We start from the raw sequence: 26,467 nt of genomic DNA on the forward strand, positions 1-26,467 counted from the left end.
ATCATTATTCCACGGCTGCAGGTTAAATTACAATCTCTTTGAACACTGCGGATACAAGCAATGTGTATACGAAGAGAGGCGTGCACGCATCCGTTATGCTTATGCATCACCTGTGGGATGTGGAAAATTGTCGGATAATCTCGAAGAACTTTCGTAAGAGAAAATATAGAACAGGTGCTACCGCGATAATACGCGAAATATTACATATAAGAAAAGGAGGACAGTAAAAAAGATTTAAGTATATATTTAAGAAAATTTCTTGTATAAAATGGAAAAAATTTAAAATATCCATCAGAGATTATAAATTGATAATGATTTCTCAGGAGAATATATTCACGTATTTTAAGGAAGATGTACAAAGTACCGGAACACAATTTCTTTCGAATTTTATAACGGTTGAATTCTTTCTTCGTCGATCGGCGAGGGCGGTATCGAAACGCGTAGCCAATCGATAATCGCTTACAACATATGTTAAGCTATGCATCATCAGTATTATCGTTACAGAGAATTCAACAACTCGTATCCCTTTAACCGAAATCTTGTAAGATTTTTTCATGAACGATACCGAGAACAACGATTATATAAATCTTTATGCGAAGAGAGGTTTGCCATAAGAACCTTACGGAAACTTTATTCAATAACATTTAATTAGCTCAATTTGATTTTGTCTTGGTTACTTTTCTTTGTTGGTTCTCAAATATCTTTCCCCAAAAGTATATCAGATTTTTCAAATCATTTTGAATTTAAATAGCAATGAAAGCCAAACGCAGATGCGTTGGTTTCTAGGAAGAAATGATCTTCGTTGAAACTGATTATATGCACAGGACACCGACATTTTTTAGTCTGGTATCAAGAAATAAATAAATCTTAATTCGAGATTTCTGATAAACCGTCTATCCTCCCCTAAAGCTATAAAAATTCTCAATTTCAGAAACTTTTATAACCCTCTGTCCTCCCTAAAGAATCGCAGACGAGAAAATTATCAGATTTTTATTTCGAACTTGTACAACTGATAAATCTCTATATGCGCAAGGAACGCAAAGAACGGTGTGTCTGTGTTCCCGAGAATTTCACGAACGCTTTCTCTTCCTCCCGCTCTACCTCTCCTGAAGCCCGATTTGCACTTTTGATCGATTTTCTCGATATCAGTCAGGTGCGCGGCAGAGAAAGGTGCGCGACGAACATTCGGTAGCGGAAGGAATTACTACAAGCCAGCCGTTCGGCTGAAACAATAGCTACCGCTGCAAGCGGTGGCTCAGGTCTTGCTCTTGCTCGACTGATATTTTACGTTTTCTTGTTGTATAATGAGTCTAATGTATATATATACCTATGTGCGCACGCTTTACATATATGAAAGTAAGACCCCGCCAGCGCGAAATCCGCGGCTCCATTGCGCTCGCGCGCTCATTATGATTCATTATTAAGTCCCTTTGTGAGCAGTCCGGTTCTCCGCTTCCACTTTGCTCTTTTTTCGTCCTCGCCATCGCCGTCGCCGCCGCTACCACGGACGACTTTGGTTCCTCTCTTTCCAGATCTCCATCACCTCCTCGCTCCTCTTCATCCTCTGCAACTAGTAGGTGCGGCAGACACCTGTAGAGCGAGTGCCCCGGCGACGAACGGAAAGAGAAGAGAGAGAGAGAGAGAGAGAGAGAGAGAGAGAGAGAGAGAGAGAGAGAGAGAGAGAGAGAGAGAGAGAGAGAAGAAAGAATTAAAGAATCAAAAGGACAAAATAAAAAGTCTGTCTTAAAACGCGCGCCCGAGAGAGGGAAGAGGGAGAGAGGAAGAAAGGGAAAGGTAGGAGGTTGAAACCTTCGAGAGGGCGTATAGCGAGGTGCGAGCGAGCGAGAAGAGAAAGAAGAGACGGAGAGGACTCGAACGGGGCCTCCGGCCCCGCCGGTGTGGGTGAACACAGCGGGGTCAACCGAGTTCAACCTCAACTGGGTTCCCTTCAACCGGGTCCCCTTCGCGTTTCGCTGCTTCGGAGCCCGTTCTCGCGTATTCGGCTGTGAAAACAGCCATTGTCGGATCGGCCGTCTGCCAATCACAAACGTTTCTGCGTGTTATCATTTTTTCCCCTTTTTTTTCTTAGCATTGCTACGACAATTTCAAATTGTATGAACGTGAAAATAAAAACTGCTTATGTTAATGCCTTGTTCTCTTCGATTCTTTATTAATTCTTTACATCCTATACACGTTTTTCGTCTTGCATGATTCTGAGATGATCGTACACCGTAAAACAGGTGCACCTTTTGCCGAGAAAACACTGCCAGGTGCATCATGCTTATCGCTTCTACGATTAGAAATGTACGCCCGTTGCATGTATCTGACATTTGTTCTGATGGTTTTGATAAATTTTATCTTGCTGATGTATACTTGTTCGCTATAATTATAAAATAATTGCTCAAACAATTGTCATTATAATATCATTAAATTAAAAAAGAATCACGATTAATATATAAATATATAAATTTTCTTTCCCCGTTGCATTTTAATGTGCACAGCTTTTTTGACTATAACAAAATAAATAAACACTGATGTGCAAAGGCGAAAATCGAGATATACTAGATCTTTGCCTACCATTTCTCTGATTCGCGGCACCTGTTGCGAATTCCTGAATCTTCTTGCTGCGAGCCTGACCAGGCATCCCCTCCTTCCTTTGCATCGTACAACTTAAAATTCTTTTATGCGGCGAGACAGATGGGCACCTGCCCGAGCTACGGTAATTTGTGGAGGGATGTAGCCGGGACGTATTATCTTCCTTAACTCTCGACAAAATTTCAATCAGTGCCATTTAGTTATCTCAATCACCATTGTACATCATTAGTGAAACGTTCAATTAGATGTTTATGTACTGAAAATTTTGTAGCCTTTCAATCATAAAATTTTGTTCAAATTTCTTTCGCAAAAAATGAGATATTAAAATACTTAATAAAGACAATGAAAAAATTACAGAAAAAATATTAGTAAAAATTTCATAAAAATATTAAAATAATATTCAATACAAAATTTTGTTCGCAAATTTTTTTCGCAAAAAATGACGAGATATTAAAATATTTAATAAAGACAATGAAAATTACATAAAAAATATTATTTTAAATTTTATAAAAATATAACTATATTATTAATATTTTTTATGTAAATTATTAAAATATAAAATATAAATTATTTTTATATTAAAATAATTATATAATAATTTTATATAAAAATAATGCAAATATAATTTTCTCGTTATTTTTAAATTTTATTGTATATATAATTAAGATTCTCTAATTTATATCGCTTTCTTTTCTTTTTCAACGTAGAGATTATATAAAAGATACATGTATTTCTAAAATTATTATACATAATTCGATTAATTCTCTTTGTCGAATCGATAAATAAATCTTTAAAAAAATTATTATCGTTTTCTTTATTATTCTCGACACTCACAATCAGTTTACTTCTTCACCTGTTTAGCAACCTGCGCACAATCGCGCGTTACGCGAAGGCGGGGCACCTGCGTGACGAGAGAACCACGTTCTCTTGCTTCCTCTTCGTCGATTTAATTTGTCGCGCGTATCATATGTTTCTCATATCCACCTGCGCTTTCGAGTCCTGTCGTCTCACTGAAGGGAAAGTAGGGTATAAATCGGGCACGAAATAAGCCGATGAAAAAAATTTGCCGCGGCAAAGAAAAAAAAAGAAAGATTCGATCTGTATCGGAGATCGGTTGTACATTACGTCTTCATGTTCACAGGACGGTAGCCGCGTGGCAAAGTTTGTTGTATCGAATATCTTTCTCCGAAATCTCTCTCATCATCCAATCAGATTATAACTTTATAAAGCGTGACGCAACTTATATGTATATCGATAATATATATCCCGATCGTTACAGTAATAATGATAACGAATAAGAGGTAGTTTGAGGCTCGTCGAGCACCGTAATTAGAAATTTCACGGCGCATAATCTATTCTGCTCGGGAAGAAATCGAGCGCGCTGCCTGTTCGAGATGTTACGACAACGACGAAATCACTTTCGCACGACCCAGAGAAATAATCGGCGCTCACCTGTACGCGGGAAAGACGCGGCACCCGGAACGTAAGGTAAGGCAAAGTAAGGTAAAGTAAGATACGGTATACGAAAGGTGAAATCCCGCGTTTGTGTGACCCAGGTCGTGCGAGACCTGTCGCCAAGCTGCATCCATTCCAAGCAAGCCCCACGAGCCCTTTCATCCCTCTCCGAAGGTGCAACCTGCACTTCCCACGGACGTCCGGTCCAGACCGAGGGATAAAGACGAGTTGAAAGCGTCGCAACGTCGCACGTCACATTTCGAGAATCTCTCCTATAGGTATGTGCCTGCTCCTGTGTCTGCGAGATCCCGGTCTCACAATCAGGCTCGATCGTTACCTGAAAACACGCTTACGTCCGATTCGTGCGCAGATGTTCCACGAGAATTTTCCTTCCTCCATAGGTTGCTTCACAGAATTGCTGAGTTAACATTAAATTATCTCCTTGTTGATAGATTGTTTCTCACTTTGCTCACGGTTTAATTCGTTCTCCTTTGTAAAAGATTAAGAACGTGACTCGAGAGTGTGCTAATAAGAAACTGTATCGTCTTCAAGTATAGCGATATAAGGTAATTTATGTATATACCGGCTGTTCATCTTTATTACTGTTTCTTAAATTATTGAAATAGCAAATAAGTTGCATTCTTGGTTTTTTTAACTTTTTTAGAATTGATTCACAGACATTACTAATTTTTTTTTTTTTAATAAATTTTATATTTACATGCATCGATTACAGTTACTAGTTTACAGCCAAAAATTATTTTAAACAAGACAAAGTATTTTTATACATTTTTGGGTTCTGAAAATGATGCCGCAAACCAAATTTCACTAGCACGTTAGATTACCAAAATAATTGAGGTTTAATGTGTAAAAAAGATGCTTCTTTTGCGATATTTAAAGTTTTTTATAAAAAAGGTTAACATTATCTAGAAAGTCTGATCAAATATCGTGTGTTGTTCATTCCCTATAAAATGTATTTTCTTTTTATTTCAATATCTTACTTTTTAGCCATGTTATGAAAGATTAAAGCTGGGAACTACAATACAACTTTTGTCTGGAACATTTTTTCGAAAATACATTTATTTCGAAAAATTCAATGTTGGCAATTAATATGAGACATGCTACATATAAATATACATTTAGTGGAGTCTATCACGATAAGTTACACTGTGTATGTGTATCGATAATCCTAACTAACTACAAATTATGAGTATAATTATATGACTTCATTATCATAAGCGGAATATTTGCTATCTTAGCAAAACTCTGTATTTAAATCCCTCTTAACATGACTAAAAAGTAAGATATTGAAATAAACAAAATGCATTTTGGGGATGAACAATACATTTATGACATCTGATCAGAATTTCCAGATAACGTTAACCTTTTCCACAAAAAAATCTCAAATATTACAAAAAAGCCATTTTTTATTCATATTAAACCTCAATTATTATATTTTGGAAACCTGATGGTGAAAATTGGCTTGCGGCATCGTTTTCAGCAAAAACCTATAAGAAACACCTTATCTGGTTTAAAATAATTTAAAAAAAATTTTTTTTTTGTAAATTAATGTTATACGTACATACAATTGAAAACTATTCAGGCCATCTCGAGAGCTGACCGAGTTCCCTCTGTTTACTTCGCTTACCTTCTTCGAGGATGATCGAAACGTGTTCGATGATGCTATCATTGTATGAAGACTCATTGAGACTCATGACACGGGAACGCCGCGTCTTCAAGCCCGGGCTAGTAAATTCTGAATACACACGGAGGCTGCCTTTCTTTGATATGACTTGACACGAAGACAATCGCCGATGATTGCCGTTAAGAAGTATAATGTGGCTGTCTGTGATTCCTGCGCCATTCTCGAGATCTCTATCTCGGCGACGCAACCTTCCTAGCGTGACCTTCGTTTACCGCAATAGGAAAGACGCAATTTTCATCAAGGTGTTCTCGTACTTCGCAACAAGAGATACAACGACTTCTAATTATAATTAATTTACGGCGGTATAAATTTTATCTCTTTTCTCTTCACTAATTTCTCTGGCGCAATTAACAGCATATAATATATACCGCAAAATGCGTTACGCGCATTCTGCGATAATCAATGAATGCGATATTAAAAAATAAAATTAAATCGCGATAAATACACGATACGTAATTTTAATAGCATCGCGACGAAGCATTCGACTTTTACGGCCTATACATATATGAGCGGCATTTTCGAATTGCCTCTTCTTCTGGTTTGAGATTCCGCCGCTAGAGACAACACGAAGTATCCAATCATCCCGCGAATTTTCTTCGGCATTACAAACGGATCGCCGCGCGACGGACATTCTTATCTACCACCACATCCCGCGAACCTCAATCTTCCTACGGTATTTCTCAGCTTCCCAGAGGCAGTACTTGACTTTTAAAGGCGAACGAACGAAAGTTACTACTCGGCCCGCGCGGACGGTGCTTTAACTTCACGCTGTTTTTACGCGGCGATACGTCAAACGACGTGGACCACCTCTCGAAAGAGAGAAACGCAATCTGGTAGCGATGTTAATGTCCAACTGCGACGTTTAACAGAGCCGCGTCCGGCTCTCTCACTTCACTGACATTCTATATATCTGGTCACTGGTTTTGATCTTCCCAACAGCGTTGTTATTCTTCCTCGAGTAGCCGTGAAGGTATTTCTTCCCTTTGTCGAAAAAAATATTATGATGCCGATCTACCGAGCCACCTCGTTGTTTCGATTGAGATTCTTATAAGTGTTCGCCTTTTAATTTTTTCTTTCACATCTACTTTGATGCTTTAAGTATAATCAGATCACTATCTTTTGAAATTATTTATAGGTTTGTTGAAAGCTTTTTTAAACTTCTGTTCAGTAAGAAACTACTTACTGTTTATTTGAAATACAAAAGAAGCTCAATTTCTACATAAAATAATTTTATCGAAATCTTATAGGATCCATAAACGTGAGAAAATTGGGATTGAAAATAGGAGGAAAGTTTCGATTCAGGTTATTAAAAAACAGGTGACACCAGAAAGCTCTCGAAGAACCGACATTTTCTTATATTTCGATTTGCCTCGATAGTGTTTTACATGGCTATTCGCAGCTGGGGAGGAAATTCCAGCGCAGGTCGGACCACACTAGTGTTTGGGTTCCAGCGCACGAAATCGAGAGTACTCGCTCGGGAGAGTGCGCGCTGGAACGCTGGACGGAATTCCAAGAAGCCCGGTGCTTTTTCTTTCTCTTTCTTCTTTCCGACCGGAGAAAGCACGCCGCAAACGATGAACTGACTCTCCGCACAGTCGGTTGTTCTGATTTATTAATTCCCGTTTTATTTTATCAAGATCAACGTGACCCGGTTTAACAACGACGTGTCGCGGTTAACGATAATTTTACAACACTTGTGCGGTAAGCGCGGGATTTATTAACGCATAAATCTGTTCTTTGCGAGATTTACGCGTTTTTCTTACGCATTTCGCCATTTATCCAAGTGATATCTAATACCAGACGTATAAACGTTTGGGAATTCTCTTTTGCCAGATTTATGATATAGAACAAGCGCAAAATAGTATTTAGGGAAGAGCAAACTACAGAATGTGATGTAGCTGGTTTGTCGCGCTTATGATACGCGCGTTCGGCGCGAATTATGTGTACTATTTTACTCTGACGGCTCGGCCAACAGTTTATGATTGCACTCGCCATATTTGCGTTGAATAGACCGATAAATACGGGCGCGCGAGACAATAGACTTATAGTTATTGTCACCGGGTGTACGTACACCTATTTGCGTGCGTAAGCTACACGATGGTAACCGGTGCATTGTGATTCTCGATTTAGTACTCTCGAAAATCAGTGGAAAAGCGCGCGCCGGTTCGTTATATGCCGCAATGGCATAATGCTCAAGTATTAATGGAAGTCGGCAACTATCACGACCAGAGTCTGCTGCGGTGGCTCGCGTGGACAAATGTTGCGGCAACTGAATAAAAGCGGATAACAGGGATATGATTGTAACTCTTTTGTACCGCGATTAATTGTACAATAAACTAGACAACGAGAAGTTGAATTAAACATTTGAGAACGATTGCGAGAGAGAGAGAGTGAATTAATCGACGACGTAATGCGCGGAGAGCTGTTCTCTCATTTCGGTGAGCGACACTGTAAATAAAGTGCTCGCTATTCTCACTTTCCGCAGCTTGTGATGAACCCTATAAACATAAGATTCTTTATTACATATATATGTATACAATAAAAAATCAAGTGAACACATATTTTATATAATTCAACTGTGTCTTTATATAGTTTTCAAAAAATCTATTTTATTTTATTCGCATCCATTTTGATAAATAGAGAAAAGTGAATTCTTGCATAACACCGTAAAAATTATATACATATATACAAAATGTTTTAAAAAATCATATATTTTGAGAGTAATGAATAATATTGATCAAAACAAGAAAAGAAGATCTAATTAACATAAGTCCTACAATTAATATCTTCGAAGACACAAGCTATCTTTCTATTTAAGCTTTTTGTCCTTTTCTTATTGTCATCTCTACAATGCAGTAAACAAAAGAGTAACAAAAAATCATATCTTTCATTTTCTATATGGAATAATAGGCTTCTATTACGTATGTTCCCTTATTAAATTGCACACTTTAAAAAATGTTTTGCTCTCTTTTTAATATAATCTCATATACTTATGTCTACAAATCCATTGTTATTATAATCCAAGTAATTACTCTTTACTTGTTTACTGTATTATAGAGGTGATGCAATCAACAAGAAAAGGACAAAGAGCTCAAATAGAAAGATAGCCAGTATCTTCGAGGAAATTAATTATTGGATCTATGTTAATTAGATTTTTTTTCTTATTTTGATCAATACTACTTGCTCTTAAAATATGTCACCCTGTATTATATTTTACAAGATTTACTTTTCTCTAACTATCAAGGTGCAATATAAAATAGATTTTTTGAAGACTATAAAAACATATTTGAATCATATGGAATATGTTCAATTAATTTTTTATATAACAATCATGTCTTATACTTTAAACATCACAAAACATTTGACATGTTTCAATAAATCAATTTCGCCTCAATTTCACTTGAAAAATATCTGCTTTAACATTCTAACATTGTATCAATCGTTGTATCTTACCTTGTATAGCAGCTGTACGAATATATCCTGCACATATATCCGTTCACGAGAATAATCGATTCTCGATTTCAACGAGACAGCTTCGAAATGCGTGGCAAGTTTCTCAAGGATATTTCATACGACGACAATCGAGGAAACATGCCGTTTTTAGTCACGATAGCGATGAATTTCGATGAATTTGCGCGTCATCAGCACCCAGCGTCTCCCAGTCTCAAAAAAAAGTTATTGACAGTCGTCAAGCCGCGAGCCAATAATTAAGCGCTAATTAATAGCCAGTATAAAACACGACGCCCACGCTTCTTCTCTTCCTGTTTTTCTCTCTCGCCGTCGTTTTCAGACGGGTGTGTCGCCACTTCCCTTTCTTGTTTTTCTACTTTGAAATTTTTGCGACCAGCGTAAGAGGCGGCGAGATAAAATCAGCTCTTCGATGTTCGTGGTTCCAGATCGAAATGCATCGGCAGATTCTTATCCGGTGATTTTGCACGGCCGGAAAGTGCATCGGGACGCCGTATAAGGTCATTTGTACGATCGACGGTAGCCCGATGCCGATGCCAGATCTCGCGGTGGCTCACGTACGCTGAATCTGTACGTGTTCGGATTGCTTATATCTTTCTCTCGCGCGGGTACAAATTTTTATAAAACTTCCGAGAAGAGTTTTCGGCGAATTTTTGCCTGCGCTCGATCCCCAAAACGGTTCTCCATCCGGCACTGTATTCCATTTCTGCTTGATATGTTTAACCGCTACCACTTACTCAAAGAGAAATTTAAAATAAGATTACAACAAAATGTCACGTTTCTCTGTACAATCTTAAATCTCTGTGCTGTACGTACCAGATTTAAGAGTGAATTTTTAACGAACTTCAGTTCCTGCCAGCGTTTCTCCGTGCGGTTTTCACGTTCTTTTGCGGCTTCGCTTAACGAGTTCCTACTCGTTTGTGCGGATAGGTATGGCGAGTCTTAACATAGCGTGAAATATTACGATTCCTCGTCTAATAGGCGAATTTTCGAGACGTTCCCGCTGGTCCCACGGTGCCCGCTGTGAACGAAAAGCGCGCCGAGGGGGCCCAACTTGTTTGCACGCATTGTGGTCGTCTGGTAGGTGATATCAGCGTGCGCCGTCATCGATGACAGCTGGAGACTCAGGGACTTTGTCGTAATGACGTTGTACGCATAGCATAATTGCACTGTTGAGTGTCTATAAAACCTTTCAAGATCTTATCGCATTTACACGACGATGAAACGCGCGTCTTGAACTGGCCGATGACGATGTTAATTGCCGCGCAAAAGCAAGTTTAATCAGACCACCAGAATCCGATGTTAACGTATAGACAACGAGCAGATTGCACATAATAAAGGAAAAAAAAAAAGATTTATAACCATCGAGATACGTCGTAGTAATAAAAATAATTGCCGTCATTATATTCGCCAATTAGTATTTAGATAATTTCATGATAGATAAGATTGAATATGATTATCGACGTAATTATATGTTAATAGTAACAAAGTGAGTAATACATAGAATTGATCTTGAAGCATCTTTTATTGCATTTTATTTATTACACTATTTTTCTAAGATAAAAAATAGAAAATAATTTGTGTCATTACTGTAATTTGTCGAAAATTGATTTAGTTTTTCAAACTTCTTGTTTATCAACGAAAGAAAGTGAACGATGCGCTCTCTTCATCTCGAACGCAAGGAAACACGTGCACGTACACTAACGCGGGAATTTATGCCAATTTGTTTGGTCCCGTCGGAGTCACATTCTGCCGGCTCCTCTCTCTCTCGCTTTTGATTTGTGCCCTCGTTATGCGTGCTTCGCTGGAGTCGCGCTGCTCGAAGGAGCAGCAGTGCGCTTAATTTCGTATTCCCGTCCGCGGCGGGCCACGAGCGCGTAATTCCACCTTAACGAATCTCGGTGCATCTCGCAAGCGGCCAGTCTGGTAGGTAGGTAGGTAGCATCAGCGGTAGTATCGATGACTCGAAGAAGAAGAGAAATACGAAGATGGCGAGTCAGAGAGACAAAGAGAGAAGGAAAGAGAGAAGGAAAGAGAGAGCGAGAGAGAGAGAGAGAGAGAGAGAGAGAGAGAGAGAGAGAGAGAGAGAGAGAGAGAGAGAGAGAGAGAGAGAGAGAGAGAGAGAGAGAGAGAGAGAGAGAGATGACGGCAATGAGAAGAACGAAGAGTCTCAAGGAGAACTCGAGGGTGGCCGAGAAGGCGAGGGAGGCGGTAAAAAGGGCTTCCTATTCGGGGGCTCGTTAAATCTCGTCCCAAGCATTCCGAGCGTTAACTCTGGCCCAATTAGCATACACAGCGCAGGCTACATCGCGAAATACACCTGCTTCTTGCTCCTCTTCTTCGGCCTTCCTCTTTCTCTCTGTCTCTCGTGTCCTCCAAGAGTTTCGCTCCCGCGCGCAGGTTGCAAAGCCAGACACAGGTGCCCCACCTGTTTCGTCGCGGCGCGTACGTATGTATATATACGTGCCATGTGTACGACGTAGCACCGATTTACGTCGCTCTCGTCCGAGGGACCACCGTTCGCACACACTCGGTGCATAAGTGGCGCGCACTTGGCAAAGAGGATATTGAAGACCTATACGAGGCCATTTGCGGTCGGCGAGAGAGGAAGACGCGTGCCTACAAGATCTATCTAGACCTCGCTCGTTTCATACGCCTCTCACGTCGCAGCCAGATATCTTTGACATCGACAGGTGAATCGAATTTGCTGCTTCGTTCCGAGCATAGAGTCTCGAAGAATTTCGTTGTAAATTTATTTACAGATGAAATTCGATTATTGACTTGCATATATTTTATTAATATATGTATTTATAGGTATATTTAGAGACTTTCTCTGTTAATATTATGTATCCATTTAATTATTGCAACAGGTTTATGTTGAAAAAACATAAATGAACGGTAAATGAATTATATGAGGTAGTCGTGTACGCGATAATGGGATTATTTCGCAGTCTACTTTTCAAACGGAATGAACAGCCTCGGGGAAATGAGGGTAGGCAGCATTACGTAAAGGGTTAATAACACTCGTAATCAGTCAGCTAAAGAGGGCATTATCCGTCCGGAGTTGGATATGATACGGTCTCTCTCCTCTTAGAAGCTCTCTACGTCTGATATAACAATATACACGCTGCATATTATGGCAGGACGTGATTACATGCCGCGCAAAAACGTAACAAGGTAATATGACGACCGGCATTGGCGTGGAAATCAGTGGATCGCTTTCACGCGATCACATGATACGGATTCATATGTGATTTACAGATAACTTTCGAAATTTTACAGTCAAATATATAAAATAAATTGATTATATTATCAAGTATAAACTTCTTTCGATTAAAACTAATGAAATCTCATTTGCCAATGTAACAATTTATGGAAAAATCTTTGCAATAAAATAAGTGACATTTGACATTATTAAGTGTTGCTCTCTTCTCTCTGGAAAATTTCAGGACGAAGAGATGCGTGCAAAGAGCTCGTAGGGTGCTGCATATTCGAAGTAGCGTGATCCTTATAATGGATCCGTGGGGTTGCATTTCCCATGGAGTGACCGCAAGGTGGTCCATCGAGTTTCTCCGCTCCCTATACGCTCGGGATCACTATCGGCACCAGGCTCCCATGGAGTCCCATAGACCCGTACACCTGCCCGCGCCGATCACCGCCCCGCTGGAAACTTTCTCTCTCTCTCTCTCTCTTGCTTTCTCCCTCTCACTCTTCTCGCAGCATCCGCGCCGCAATCTTTGCCTGCAGTTAATCTCGGGTTCGCGGCCGAACCGAAAGAAATCACGGTAGAACAAAAAAGAAAAAAGCAACTGAGACTGGATTTGACCCGTGAGGAATCGACAACGGCCGCTAATTAATTCGTGTTCCCGGTTCGATAATTGGAGTTCCATATACCTATCTACGTCGATCGTAGATCATTTCCACTTTCCCACGTAACGCATCGCGCTATTACCACACGTATGTACGTGTGTGTGCGAGCTCCGATGACACTCGGCGTATCCCGAACGCCCAGGTCGAGAGTGTCGGTCCCATCTATGGGTCCCCCGCGAACAGGTAAAACGCGCCGCGCCGAGATCCTTTCTCACGTGTCACCAACGTAGTAAATTTCATTCCTCGTGCGCACTCATCCCATGTGAAACTCTGCCATTACCGCCTGCGGGTGCATCGCTTCTTGCATTCGCGTCGCTATAAGCCTAACCGCCTATGTATTCCACGTAGATCACGATTCTCGCCGACCAGCCGAAGACACAGTTTAAGTGATAGCGGCCGATCCACGCCCTACTTTCGGGCCCACCTACGTCGGCAATTATTGTATCATGTACGTGATTCTCCGTAGCAATGCCATGTCGAATTCCGCCAGAGAAATTTCCCTCGCGACCCTCGATTGCTCTTTCCACGTTTAATTAACTAATTGCGACCAATTTGCCTAGATTGCCGTAACGCTAGCTTGTCATTGCACAATTAATTTTTTTTAAATAAAAGATTAATATAATTTGTAAATTACAAAAGGGACTGTTGACGATTATATATTTGTTATTTATAAAGATTTATACGATTATATATTTATTCAGAATAATAAAGTATCTCTCTCTCACAGCTGTGAATTAATTATTCTTAACTTCATAATTGAGATGTGCAAAAGCTCGAAGTGCTATTGACAATTCGACAGAGTATTAGTAATGGCAAAAGGAGAGGCTGCGCTGGGACTGTCTCCAGTTCTCACGAGGTTACGAGAAAGCGATTTCCTCTTTCTCTTTCACCCTGCTCCCTTGCCTTTTTTCACCCGATTCGTCTTTCTCCGTGCTCTTTCCACGATCCACGATTATACTTCATCTATTCAATACAGCGATTGTGTAGGTATTATTCATATGCTCAAAATTGCCAGAGATAATTTTCATTAAAAATAATTATGATAACGCAGTCAAATACATATATCAAAAGAATTTACTATTGATTGAAGTACAAAAGTACAAAAAATACAAAGAAAATGAATATTTACGCTCATATTATGTTTTGACACACAATAGCAAAATCGTATTTTATGTCGGCGATGAAAGCGTGAATAAAAAAATGGCGGATCTAAAAATTAATCTAATCATACTCGGTTATATATGCTATGGTTATGTTTTACTGCTGTAAATCCGTTCTTGCCAACACCTGCCGCATGCTCGTTCATTCACTTCTCTTTCTTCTTCTCTTTCTCCTCATCCTCACTTCCTTCTTCTTCTTCTTCCTCTCGCCAATCTCCTCGCCCGCGAGTTCTTCACCCGATCGTATCTTCGGCGTGCCTTCCAACGCAGATTATAAACCGCCAGGATTTATGTTGATTCCCGGAATCGGGCCCAGAAAGAAAGGGCGAGAGACGATGTTCTTCTTTCGCCTTCCTCGCCACCCCCATTTTTGTCTTGCACCAACCAGCGTATCGTTGGATTATCACGGAATCCCGATAAATCAAGTTCGCACGAGCGGATACAAGATGAATATCGGTTAGTACCTTGGCCTTCTCAACGAGAGAACATGCATATGTATATCTAATAAGCGCTTTACTTATATATATATATATATATATATATATATATATATATGGCCAAAGCACTAACAATCTAAATAAGTCTAATTTGGCAATTTACTATTTCTTTATTCGAATTCTTATGAAAAAGTTGCTATATGATATATGACACAGTGATGTTATTTAAATAACGCTACTAAAAATTATATTAAATAAATAATATTAATAAATAATATTAAATAACGCTACATTTGCTCTAAAGTACTTGTTATTTAACAATATTGTAGACTCTGATATATCGAGTTTTTTCAGTCGGAAAATTCGTGGAAAAGTTCGGAACATTATTAGACTGCGAGCAGCTATCTAAATGGATCGATGTTCCATGAAATTTGATCTAAAACGAATAGACACTTCACGAATCTTACGCCGGAACTTCGTGAGTGAATCCTTCTACGTAGTCTCTCACGAGTTTGGGCGCACGAGGAGAGCAACACCCGAGGAAATCTTCCCACAAAAAGTAACAGGTAGGTATCCTATTTCCATTGAGCAACAGGTAGACTCCTTCGCCCGTAGCTTTGGCTACCCGTCAATACCCGTCTCAAAGATCCACGTGAAAGGGCCACGGTTCGGAAGGAAGGGATGGGCCCTCGAAAATAGATTAATATATGCAAAAGTTCCATTGACCGACGATTTTTTCCCACCGGAACAAGTGAACCTACCTACCGGAGGATCCATTCTAGAATCTCCTGTTTCACCTGCTGCTCATCCTTCCCCGCTCTTTTATTATAAGCGTTTACGGGTGAGAGTTTTAAATCGAGAGATTTAAATCGAGCATCTTTTCCCAGACTACAAGAAATCATTCATGTATTCTCGCTACTTTTATATATTACAATTTTTATTATTCACGATTATTTGCGTGACATAATTGTAATATTTTACACAATTATTTTCTATACCATAATAACTTAATTTGTCCCTAAAGAAGGTAACTCGAGTATCAGATCGTTCGCAAACTCGCTCGCAAGTTCAAGCTTGTATCACAGAGGCATCGGAAGGACGGCTTCTCTTCAGGGGTCGCGAGTGGAACAGCCGAAACCGGCCGGTTGCTTTATTTTATGGTTTTTCGAGACAATGTTCTCTCATCGACCGTTTCTACGCTCGCAGGAGTCCCTAAGATACGCGTACCTGGGACTGGGACCCATTGTCTTCGTGTATTCTGCTGCGCGATGCGCGACCCTGTCCGACCCGGACGCTATTTTATCCTCGCATTAAATCGGGTCCCTGACCGAGAGCACCGCGGAAATTTCGTTCCGAAATTCATTACGCGCTCGTGCGCTTACGAGCTGAAGCTGAAACCCGGCTGAACATGTCTCCGCGACGCTCTCGCATCTTGTTGACTTTTTTAACGTCGAATTTGCGCACTTTATTACGATGTTTGGCGCGCACGCGAACGTGTACCCGCCGCTGTTTATTGGTTTGGGCCCCGCTATTTCGCACCTGTACTCATGTATCGTGTTTTAAAAGGAAATATGAGATATAGAGTATACAGGGTGTTTCTAAATAAGTACGAAAAATTTTAGGAAATAATTCTTTGTCGAAAATTGAAAGTTTTTTTACATAAACATATACTCTCTTCTATATCCCTCCCTGAGGAGTTACATTTCTTCAAAGAGGAAGATGAAAATTAGGTTTTTATTTTTTTCTTGAAAACTATTGATTTTACGAAAAAAATAGAAGAAATAAAAAAGTTTTTAAACAAATCAAGATTTCTAATGCATATTTTTAGATGATTACATTCCGGATCGTTAAAAAGTTCTAATAAAAAATTGAATAGGGGTTGATAGTTTCATCCCCTTATAACGATATAAGAAGATTTGAAAAATATTAATAAATGTCCTTTTTAACTAATGGAAAATATCCATAAAATTTCATTTTTTTAACTTGTCTAAAAAATTTGAGAAAAAAGTTAAAAACCTAATTTTTACCTCCTCCTTTGAAGAAGTGTAACTCTTCAGGAAGAGATATAAGAGATATATTTATATAAAAAATCTCTCTTAATTTTCGACAAAAAATCATTTCCTAAAGTTTTTCGCACTTATTTAGAAACACCCTGTTTATGTAGATTTTTTAAAGTTAAAATAACAATTTTTTTTTAACGATACAAGTTGAAAAGAGTGGGAAAGAAGTGTACCATGATGGTTTTTATTAATATTTAGTTTTTTAAAACCAGTGAGATTTTATTAGGCAAACAAGCTATAACGTGAAATAACATATAATATGCTTTTCTATCAAACTTCTGCCATTTCTTTTATGGAGAAAAATAAAATAAAATATCTACCAAACGAGCCCGTTCACGCTTCTAAAAAAATACGCTCGAAGGATGGGCATCGTTCGGCATCCGCGAGATAAAATCTAGCGTTACTTTATAAGCTGCGGGTGATTCTTTATGGCGCGAAGAATCCGCACTTAAGCATCTTTTATCTCTCCTTTTGGCAATTTCTTAACTTTTTGTTTCTTATTTCTCTCGAGACCATAAGCGCTGACAGCCGAAGTTCCTCGTTGGAACCCGCTGTTTGATCGCGCCGCGAAATTCCGAAGTGAGAAACTGATACACCCCGGAGATGTAACTTACTCCTTGATGAACGACGCTGCTAAAATTATTTATTATCGCTCCGAAGTGAAATCACGTAATTTCGTAATTCAAAAGAATATATATATTATTTTTATAGTTAACTGATTTTATAATTTTTGCGAAACCTCCAATAAAGTTTATTATCTTTTTACAGTAGAAAAATTAATTTCTCATATTTTTATATTTTTATACAATTGGTGTATTAATATTAAATCAGTCAATTTTGCTCTCTATCAAATGTTATGGAAGCAAGAGGAATACTTTATCAACTGCTTATTCATGTCGATCCCTCTCTCTTCTCGCTCTTCTCCACAAAAATTTTTCTCTCCCGCGCGTTAGTCGCGTGGGCGACCATCTCGTAGGTGGAGTCGTTTTTGCGTGCATGCGCGCGTGCACGCGAGTGCATTGTCTCTTATTGTCCACCAAGAGGATCGGCGTATCCGCTTTCCAAAACTCTCGCGAACGCGCGCAGGTTGGGTTTCTCGTTTTAGACGTCGTTTTAGACGACCATTGTTCCCTATCGCTCTACACATCTGCATCTGCTTTCCAAAAGGCTTAGAACTAACGGCGATTATATTATTCACGTTTTCCTCCTACGATCCGCTAATGTGTCTTCGTCGCTACTTGGATCTCCCTCACATCGTAAGCATCAACGAAACGGGGCTTCGAGAGCGCTGAATCATCGTGAACAGGCTCATCTTCCGAGAGAAATCGATATCTTTTATCAAACAATAAACTCTTCAGCAATTAATATAATAATGATGAAATATTAAGCCTAGTACGCTATAATTAGTGTTAGCGCAAAGATTAGGAAAGCATTAAATTTTCTGTTTTTGTTTAATTCGTTTTCTTTTTAATATTTTAGAATATAATTTTCATTGTCAAAGTTATTACACGTGTGTGCATGTTATTTTTATGTATGAATAAAAATTATATGTATCTCGACAATCTTTCGTTCGTGCAGCTTGTCAGGGACACTGTCAAGTACTTGTGTTCTGCGTGTTGCTTCGCGTCGTGACTAATCTGGAATTGCGACACGTGCACGTTCGCGAAATTTACTGAGTCCGTGCAAACTGATACGCCGAATCTTAAAGAGTGACACTGCGTATGCGCACGCATTTCAAGTTCCTCCCAAAAATAACGAAGGACGATAGCGTTGAAAAAAATGCATATGTCAGCGAGATTTATTATCGGACGTTAACGTGAGAGAAGTCATTGCGATTATGAGAATTTACGTCACCTTAAAATAAGAGTGACATTGTTATTATATTATATTCTTCAAAATTGTAGATATAAAAGTACATAAAGTGAGATGTAGTGACGTGTTGCTAGAACAGACAGTAAAATATAATTTTATTATAATTTAAAATTTTTTGCTTCCTCATTAGAAAAAGCTTTGTTTTCGTGAAAAAAAAATGTTTTCAGATTTATATGCCAATGTGTTCAGAATGTTTCAAAACATCAAAAAATTACATTTTTTTTTTTTTAATAAGAAAGGGTTTATTTTTTATAAAATTTTGAATTTTTTGAGAAATGTCTATGGTTGTTCTAACTTCCGTAAATTTTGAGATATTGGACTAAATTTTTTACATAAATAAAGTATTATTAAAGAATGGTTGGTATTAAATTTGGCGAAGATCGGTGAAAGAATTCATTTTTTATAAAATTTTGAATTTTTAAGAAATGTGCACTTTTTAGATATCGAGTTAAATTTTTTTACATTAATAGACCATTATTAAAGAATAGTTGGTATTGAATTTGATGAGGACCAATGAAAAGATCTTTTTTGTAAAATTTTTATAAAATTTTTTTGATAAACATACGAAAGTGAGTACACACATACACACACACACACATACGGGATATTTAAAAAATATTTTATGTAAAAGTGTGCAAATTGGAAACTTGCACATTATTTTATTTTGTTCCTCTATGAGGAAATCAAAATTGAAAAATCAGCTTGCTTATGGAGGAAGCTTAATGAGCGAAATAAAATAAAATACAGAATTTAAGTGTTTTAAAATACTTTTACGTGTCAGAAAGCTTTTTTATTAATGCGTTCATTCATTAAATGCACGGACAATAATAAGAACAATATAAATCCTTTATGTCTGCATGTACGAAGTGGGTGGCGATTGCCAGCTGTGGCTACCTGTATTTTTCTGTGGCACGTTACCTTATCCCGTCTCTCACTCCCGCGCGCTCTTCCTTCTTCGATCATTCATCTCCGAGTCCATTAGAAGCAAATCGGGCTCGTAATATCGCTCGTATCAGAAAGCACGTGTGTATCGGCGGCTCCTCGATCTTTCCGCCCTTTCCATCTAGGCGAAGCTGGATCTCTCGCTTAGTACCGGAAGAATCTCCGGCTCATAGATCACTGTATAAATAATAATAGCGCGATAATTGTGATATATAGTGATGTGTTATATAGAGCGTACACACAGATTGAAAAGAAGACGTATGCAGCGCGAGATGCGCCTACTTGCACTTTTTTATATAACCGTAGAAACGTATATCCTACTTTAATCTTTTTTATATAGCGCAGAGATATCATGTGATTCCTATCTTTTATCACAAGAGGTAGGCCGCGGCCAACACCCATTTTTTCACGAGAAAGGGTTCAATCGGGCGTCCGCTATCGGACGGACACGCGATTGAGTTATCTATCAGAGAGAGCATATCTTAACGACCGTTGACACTACATCGGAGAGCGAATGCCACACACCTCGTGACGGTTAACGTTAACGACCTGGGTGATCGTCACGGGCCGATAACCGGCGCGATCCAGAAAAGGGCAATTATCGCGGGATAGAGAAAATGAGCGGCGTGAGAGGAGGAGACGAGGCGACGAGAGGCGCCAAGTCGTGAGCTAGTTGTTAAGTGATTCCGATAACCTCTCAATCGGCCGCGAAGACGGCCGCGGAGAATCTCGACCGGCCAGGGAAGAAAAATCGCCGCCAAGATCGGCCGCCCATCGTCGCCTTCGCCGTGGAATAATTAACGATGGATCGCGGATGACCTGGATCGGCCGAGTGTATCTCTTCTTCCTCCTCCTTGGCTTATCCCCTTCGTCTTGTCCCGCGACATGACGTTATTAACGGTCGCGACGACGCTGTCGAAGATCAGATTTAGTAGAAAATCTTTTTACATCCCGAGAGAGATTTATCGGGAGTTACAATAAGATTCAAAGATATTTATATATATTTCTTCTATTATTATACGCATCATCAGGGCCTCATGAATTTATACAGATTTAATTCCGGAATGTTCTTATGAATAGTTTGCTTAGGAATATATTATATTTAGGAACAAAGATTTTAATTGTGATATTTAAAAATGCCATATGTTAAAAGAGAAAGAAAAAGTATAAAGTTGAAATAATTTTATATTTGCAAACGATTATATTTTATTTTACAAGACTTATTTTTTATCTCAATTAAAAATTACTTTATGTAGATATTAATGACGATTTATTTTTTAGCGAGTGGACAATTATTTAACGTCACACTGCCGAGCCTGTTTATAAATTTCTGGTGGAATTTTATCTCGAAGAAACGGTAATATTGTTTTTGTTCTCTCGCCCGTAATCATAAACCGGACAGCAGGTTGGCGCGCGCTGCCCGATTTTACAATGTAATATATTTTCGAATTCACGAGGACGCAGTGCGTAACTGGTAGAAAAGGACCAAATCAGAGAGATAACTGCGTTGCGCGTCATCAAGAGTTTCCCCTCCGAATGTTGCGAGCAAAGAACCGTGACGGTAGTCGGCTCCCTGCAGATTTGTGGTTGCTTGATTGAAATAAACAGCCCCGCAGCATTCCCGTTCGTGATCATCGTTCCAGATCATCTTATGGCTATTTTCGTCTTGGCTACGGCTTTTCCTTATGGCGATGATAAGTTATGTCATCGCGTGGTATATTATTATCAAAAAAAATACGAGTCTACGAATCAAAAAAGTGCGAGCGGATTAATAAATAATCGCCGCAAGTTATGGAGTTCCAAATCTTTTCATACTCGTACGTAATATACAGGGTGTACAAAAAGTGTCGAAATCCCTTAATTTTACGAAAAATACAAAAAAATATTTTCGAAAAAAACATGTTTTATACAAAAATTATAGGATTTAAAAAGGTCTATTTATTAGCCTTATCAGTTTGACCTTCAGTGGCGTTTTTCAAGGTCATTTTAAGGTCAACTCGATTTTTTAAAATGGCATTATCCTAAGTGTTTTATGTAAATAGATTTCTTATAACATTTTCTGCAATCATGAGAGTAAAATAGCCTAAAATTGAACGGTTTACAAGATATTTTATGTCTTAATCTGACGATATGTTATCGACATGTTATATTCATTGCTCCTTTGTACCAGTTATCAACATTGATTTAATTACATATCGCGCCATATTGAACAACATATATCTTAATAAATTATTAAAATTATATGTCGTATATTTTACGTTTTAATTACTGTATTTATTATTACATTTATGCAGAAGATTACATATCATTTTGAAAATATATAAAAGATTTTATGGCGACCTATACTGCAGCACATAACAACCACCGACTAAGCTCTCCTAAATTACGTGACGTGGAGGTTATTGACCCTGTATCCCTCGCGCATACACGGGGATAATATCCATCGCTCTCCCATCGGGCACTTTTTATCCAGCTTCCGGCTCGGGGTCCCTCCTATGTGCACGGCGTCCGGGCACCGGAAGCGTTTAGGCCTCGTCACGCTTGTTTTAATTACGAGAACAGACCACCGTAGGTCCTCTCTCTCCTTGTCCACATGTACATATATATGCGGATGTCCGCGGTCCGTGAGCCGACAGTCGGTTCGACACCTGGCACTCTACGAGGAGGGAATTAATTTTTCGGATTAGCTTATCGCGCACGACCTGCTAGCGGCTTCGCGGAGAGAGAACGGGGTTAAGACGGGCTGAGCGGCTTTAAGATTAATGAGGTTCCGGGCGGTGACGAAGCTGCACACAGGCGCGCCACCTCCTCCGCGCTTGTCCGATTATTATCCCGCGGGTGTGCTAATTGAAGAAACCGCGCCCGAGAGGAGCTTTGAGCGCCGATAATATCGCGGCGATGCCGCGATTGACACGAATCGCGATTGCTGCGGTAGAAAGCAGCGAATATCCAGGTGTGTCAGGAGTATATGCGGAGAAAAGTGGACGTTGTGTTGGCTCGTATACATGTATCCTTGCAATCTCGTCGAAAAACATAAATGTTTTCTGCGTGTCGAGCCTGAAATATTTCGATATTTTATAGGAAGAGAAGATTTATTTCGCATCGCTCTCTTCCGCCTATCTCATCGGCATGCGAGATTTCATCTCGACAAGCTTTACCATTCTACAAAAAAATGGTATTGTTTAAAATTTAAAATATTTTAATAAATTCGGCCACCTGTGTGTGTATACGATTAATATTGCGAAAAGGATGCTTGTACGAACGAGATATCCGCGAAAATTTCCAGCGATCGCGTCGATCGTGAATCCTCGCCTGCGGCGATCGTCGATCATGTTTTTATGCTCGCATACACACATACATTCGTATACATACATGTGCGCGCGTAAAAGCGATCGAGCGCAGGTGTAGGCTGATGTTGATGCGCGCGAGAGCGGATGCTGGCGGAACAGGTTAATCTCCGGGATTCCAGCAATCAAAGTGCCATCGCCGTCTATAGCGCGGCTATAGCACGAGATTTACCGGTAATGCGCCTCGTAAGGTAAATTATAACGCAGCCATACGATTTTCGTACTGGCGGCGCATAAACGACCGATTAAACCGAAAATACTGTCTTGTCTGAGGATCTCGCGCTACCACACATTGACTGGTATCGCTCGTATCCAACCTGATCCTCTCCTCCTTCTCTGGCACGACGGTTGACAGATGACAATCCTCTACGCTCCCAGTGTATCCGTTCCTGGAATAATTAAAAGCGAAACGTTAGTGGTCAATATTCTGCGGCTGTATATATATTCGGCCGATAAACCACGCGACGCATTCAGACGCCGAAAAAAAATGCTAATTGTAATGTCCACGCTAATGCGCACGCAAGGATGATCTGCGGCTAGATGACAAAGGGGCTGCGCGTGAGCCACCCCGCGGTGGTCGTTCACGCGAATCGATTCGTGGTTCCTAAACGCACCGCGAAGAGAGTAAATTGTGGCCAACCGTATGCTGCGCGTGTCCAAGACGTATGTATGTATGCTCACGCGATGTAAAACATTCGGCTGCTGTTGCCGAAGTTATTTCCATGATATTAATCATACAAGGATGAATGTATTAAATTATAAATATCGTTTTTTGTGGATTTTCTTGTAGATATGTAACGAATTAGAATTGCAGTTTAAAAGTTGATCTTCATAGCGATCTACGCGAAATAGTTACCTTTGCGTTTAAATCCTACAAGTTTAGCTTTAGGCCTGATAGAAGGTGATGATGAATGAAGACTGTAGATGAAGCAGTTAAGTAGGTGGTGCCATGACAACTTTGTAGATTATTTGCACGTATTTTAATACATTGTCAACCTTTGTATCCAGAAAAACTTTGGGAAACTGTTAAAGTAGCAGCGTATGAAGTGAAGATTATACAAAACACGTTGGTACCTATATTACAGAGGTAAAAAAAAGTATATATTAAAATTAATGCTATACTTTATGTAGAAGGTAAAAAAAATGGAGCAATTAACAGAAATCAGTAAAGATGATGATTATATTTCAATTGATCAAGTTTTAGAATTTGGTATGAGACAATATAATCAATTAAATGATAAACAAAATCCTAGATATATCTTTCCTTGGAAAGATGCGATATTATCTTGGAATAACACGAAGAAAATTTCCACGAAATCCATCCGCAGAGCAGCTTCGTCGGTTTACCACAAAAGCGAGCGAAAATCGGTGAAAGAGGCCGCTTAGTCGAGCGAGTCGGATCTCGTCGGGAGCGAATCAATCCAAGCATGATTAAGGCGGCTCTACCCTAGAAGCGCGCATCCTCTATGGCTTCTTTCTTGTTCTATCGTTTCTAACGTCTTGAATCTCTCCCTCGCCTTGTACTATCCGTTTCAGGTTGCATTGTCTTCGCCGGAGCTGCGCTGTCTATTTGCACGCGGGTCCTTTGTAGAAGCCGCCGCCACTTTTTCGTAGCTACCGCTGTTAAACTAAGCGAGAGAGGCATCCTTACCGCAAGGAGGAAGCTTGAGTTCCCGTGCTCGCGGTACACGAGACGCGGTACACCAGATATGCCCGGATCCCCTGTTTTCAGGTCGCCGTACGGAGGTCAGCGCGCGCGCGCGCTCTTTGTACCAAGTGTGGGTTAAGTTACTCGGGCACCAAACTCCGCGAGAGCCTTTGTACCTTTTAGAGTTATAAAAATGCGCCGCGGTTACTAGGGGAGCCATTGAAACGCGTAATCACGAGTGCGTTAGAGAGTTTATATGGTATGTCAAGTAGGAGAAAGTTTTTCTTCTTTACGAGCGAGAGCCGTGGAATGTTGGTATCTTTTTATACATCTCATTTTTATATTATATATTGAAATCTGATATTATTCGTATATACGTATATGTATGTGTAGATCGAATTACGTCTTAACTTAAAAATGCCTCGCAATTTTACGGTATTAGAATTGTGTATACGGTATGTATGTGAGAACGCGTGAGGAAAAGTGTCGCTTATATAAATATAACTCTTTCGAATTTCCTTGTCTTCTGCGTCACGCGCGTGGACGGCTATGGGCCAAACATAAAAATGATCCCACGGTCTTTTGAAACGGCAGCATCCTTTATTACGAGACGTTTGATTCAGTATCACGCCTCGTTCTCGTACGAATCTCCACAGTCCTTTTCACAGGACACAAGACGTTTAACATATGAAAAAGTCTCCCGGTAGGATGAATGGCGCTGCGAAGCTTTTGTCGGAATTGCTTCTTCTTCTTCTTCCTCTTCTGCCTCCTCCTCTTCTTCTCTGAGCAGACGACAGGTTCGTGCTATCACGTGGGTGAGGTCACGCCCGGATACACGTCGGCATATATGAATGTTTAGTGCTGTTCTACCTGCAATCTTTCGATGTCGTATCTCAAAGCTTCCTTCACTTTATCTTACATCGTGCTGCTGTTCACATTAGGCCGTATATAATGAGTATAAAATAATAAAATATACACTATATATATATATATATATATATATATATATATATATATATATATATACAATATATATAGATTTTTAAATTTAATCCAAAATCTACCTTTATTTATAATTCAAATTTTAATTCAAATAAACACATTCATATTTCAAGTGTGAAACATGACAATCGATTAAAATACTTATTCATGTAAATAAGAATAACTTGTTGACGCTCATTACGCAGGACTGGGAAACGCTATTCAAGTGCAAAAATGACCCAGCCGTATACGAGAGCGCATCTTTGTCGTGCAAGGTAGAGCCCATTATATCCTCGGACAGAGAGTTTTGTTCGTTGCTCGTAAATTTGCTTGACGCTGCCGCATATCGCGGCGGCTGTAACATGCGAATAAAGTCGTCATCGCGTCCTCAACGTCCACTAATCCTTCCCCATTTACTCGGGGGGGACATTGAGTGTGCAAGGATCGACTGCGACAAACCGACCAGAGACGTTCGTTGCGAAACAGCCAACATGCCGGTTTCTTTTTTTGAGGCTTCGCCACTTGACTCGCGCACAATGCGTCGACCGTTCCTTGCTTCCCCCTCTCCCCTTCCTCTCATCCCTTTAATTTCTCTCTCGCTTATGTCCTTTCATCCACGTCGATCCACGAGCTCCGCAACCCCTAATGCGGGTTCATTATTTTCATGTTCGGGACGCGAGATCGCGATCAGAGAGCTCGAAGAGAGAGACTGGGGTAACCGCGCGGGGTGGCATTTCTCTGTACGAAGGATCAAAGGGAACGGAAACCGGGAACACCGACGGACAAGTGGCTCGCGAGCCCTTCTGCGAAGAAACGGAACGTCAACGGCCATCTAATTGGCACTCGGAGATGCATTTCGATTCGACTTCAGCGCAGATTCAATCACCTGGCGCAATTTGGGAACGGAAGCGGAAAGAAATAGTTCTTTAC

The 26,467-nt window shown here is 39.7% G+C and overlaps 1 protein-coding gene across 1 annotated transcript in view; it reads right to left on the minus strand.

Moving 5' to 3' along the window:
• Positions 1 to 21,766: 21,766 nt before the first annotated feature.
• Positions 21,767 to 26,467, minus strand: part of LOC145939729 (uncharacterized) — a 471,008-nt gene continuing 466,307 nt past the window's right edge. Inside the window, exon 5 of the mRNA XM_083044285.1 lies at positions 21,767 to 23,297. The gene's annotated coding sequence lies outside the window, so the exon portion shown is untranslated. The remainder of the gene's footprint in view (positions 23,298 to 26,467) is intronic.

The sequence above is a fragment of the Prenolepis imparis genome, unplaced genomic scaffold (genome assembly GCF_030444845.1).
Source record: "Prenolepis imparis isolate NDT839.2.m4 unplaced genomic scaffold, iyPreImpa1.0 SCAF_8, whole genome shotgun sequence".
Classification (NCBI taxonomy): domain Eukaryota; kingdom Metazoa; phylum Arthropoda; class Insecta; order Hymenoptera; family Formicidae; genus Prenolepis; species Prenolepis imparis.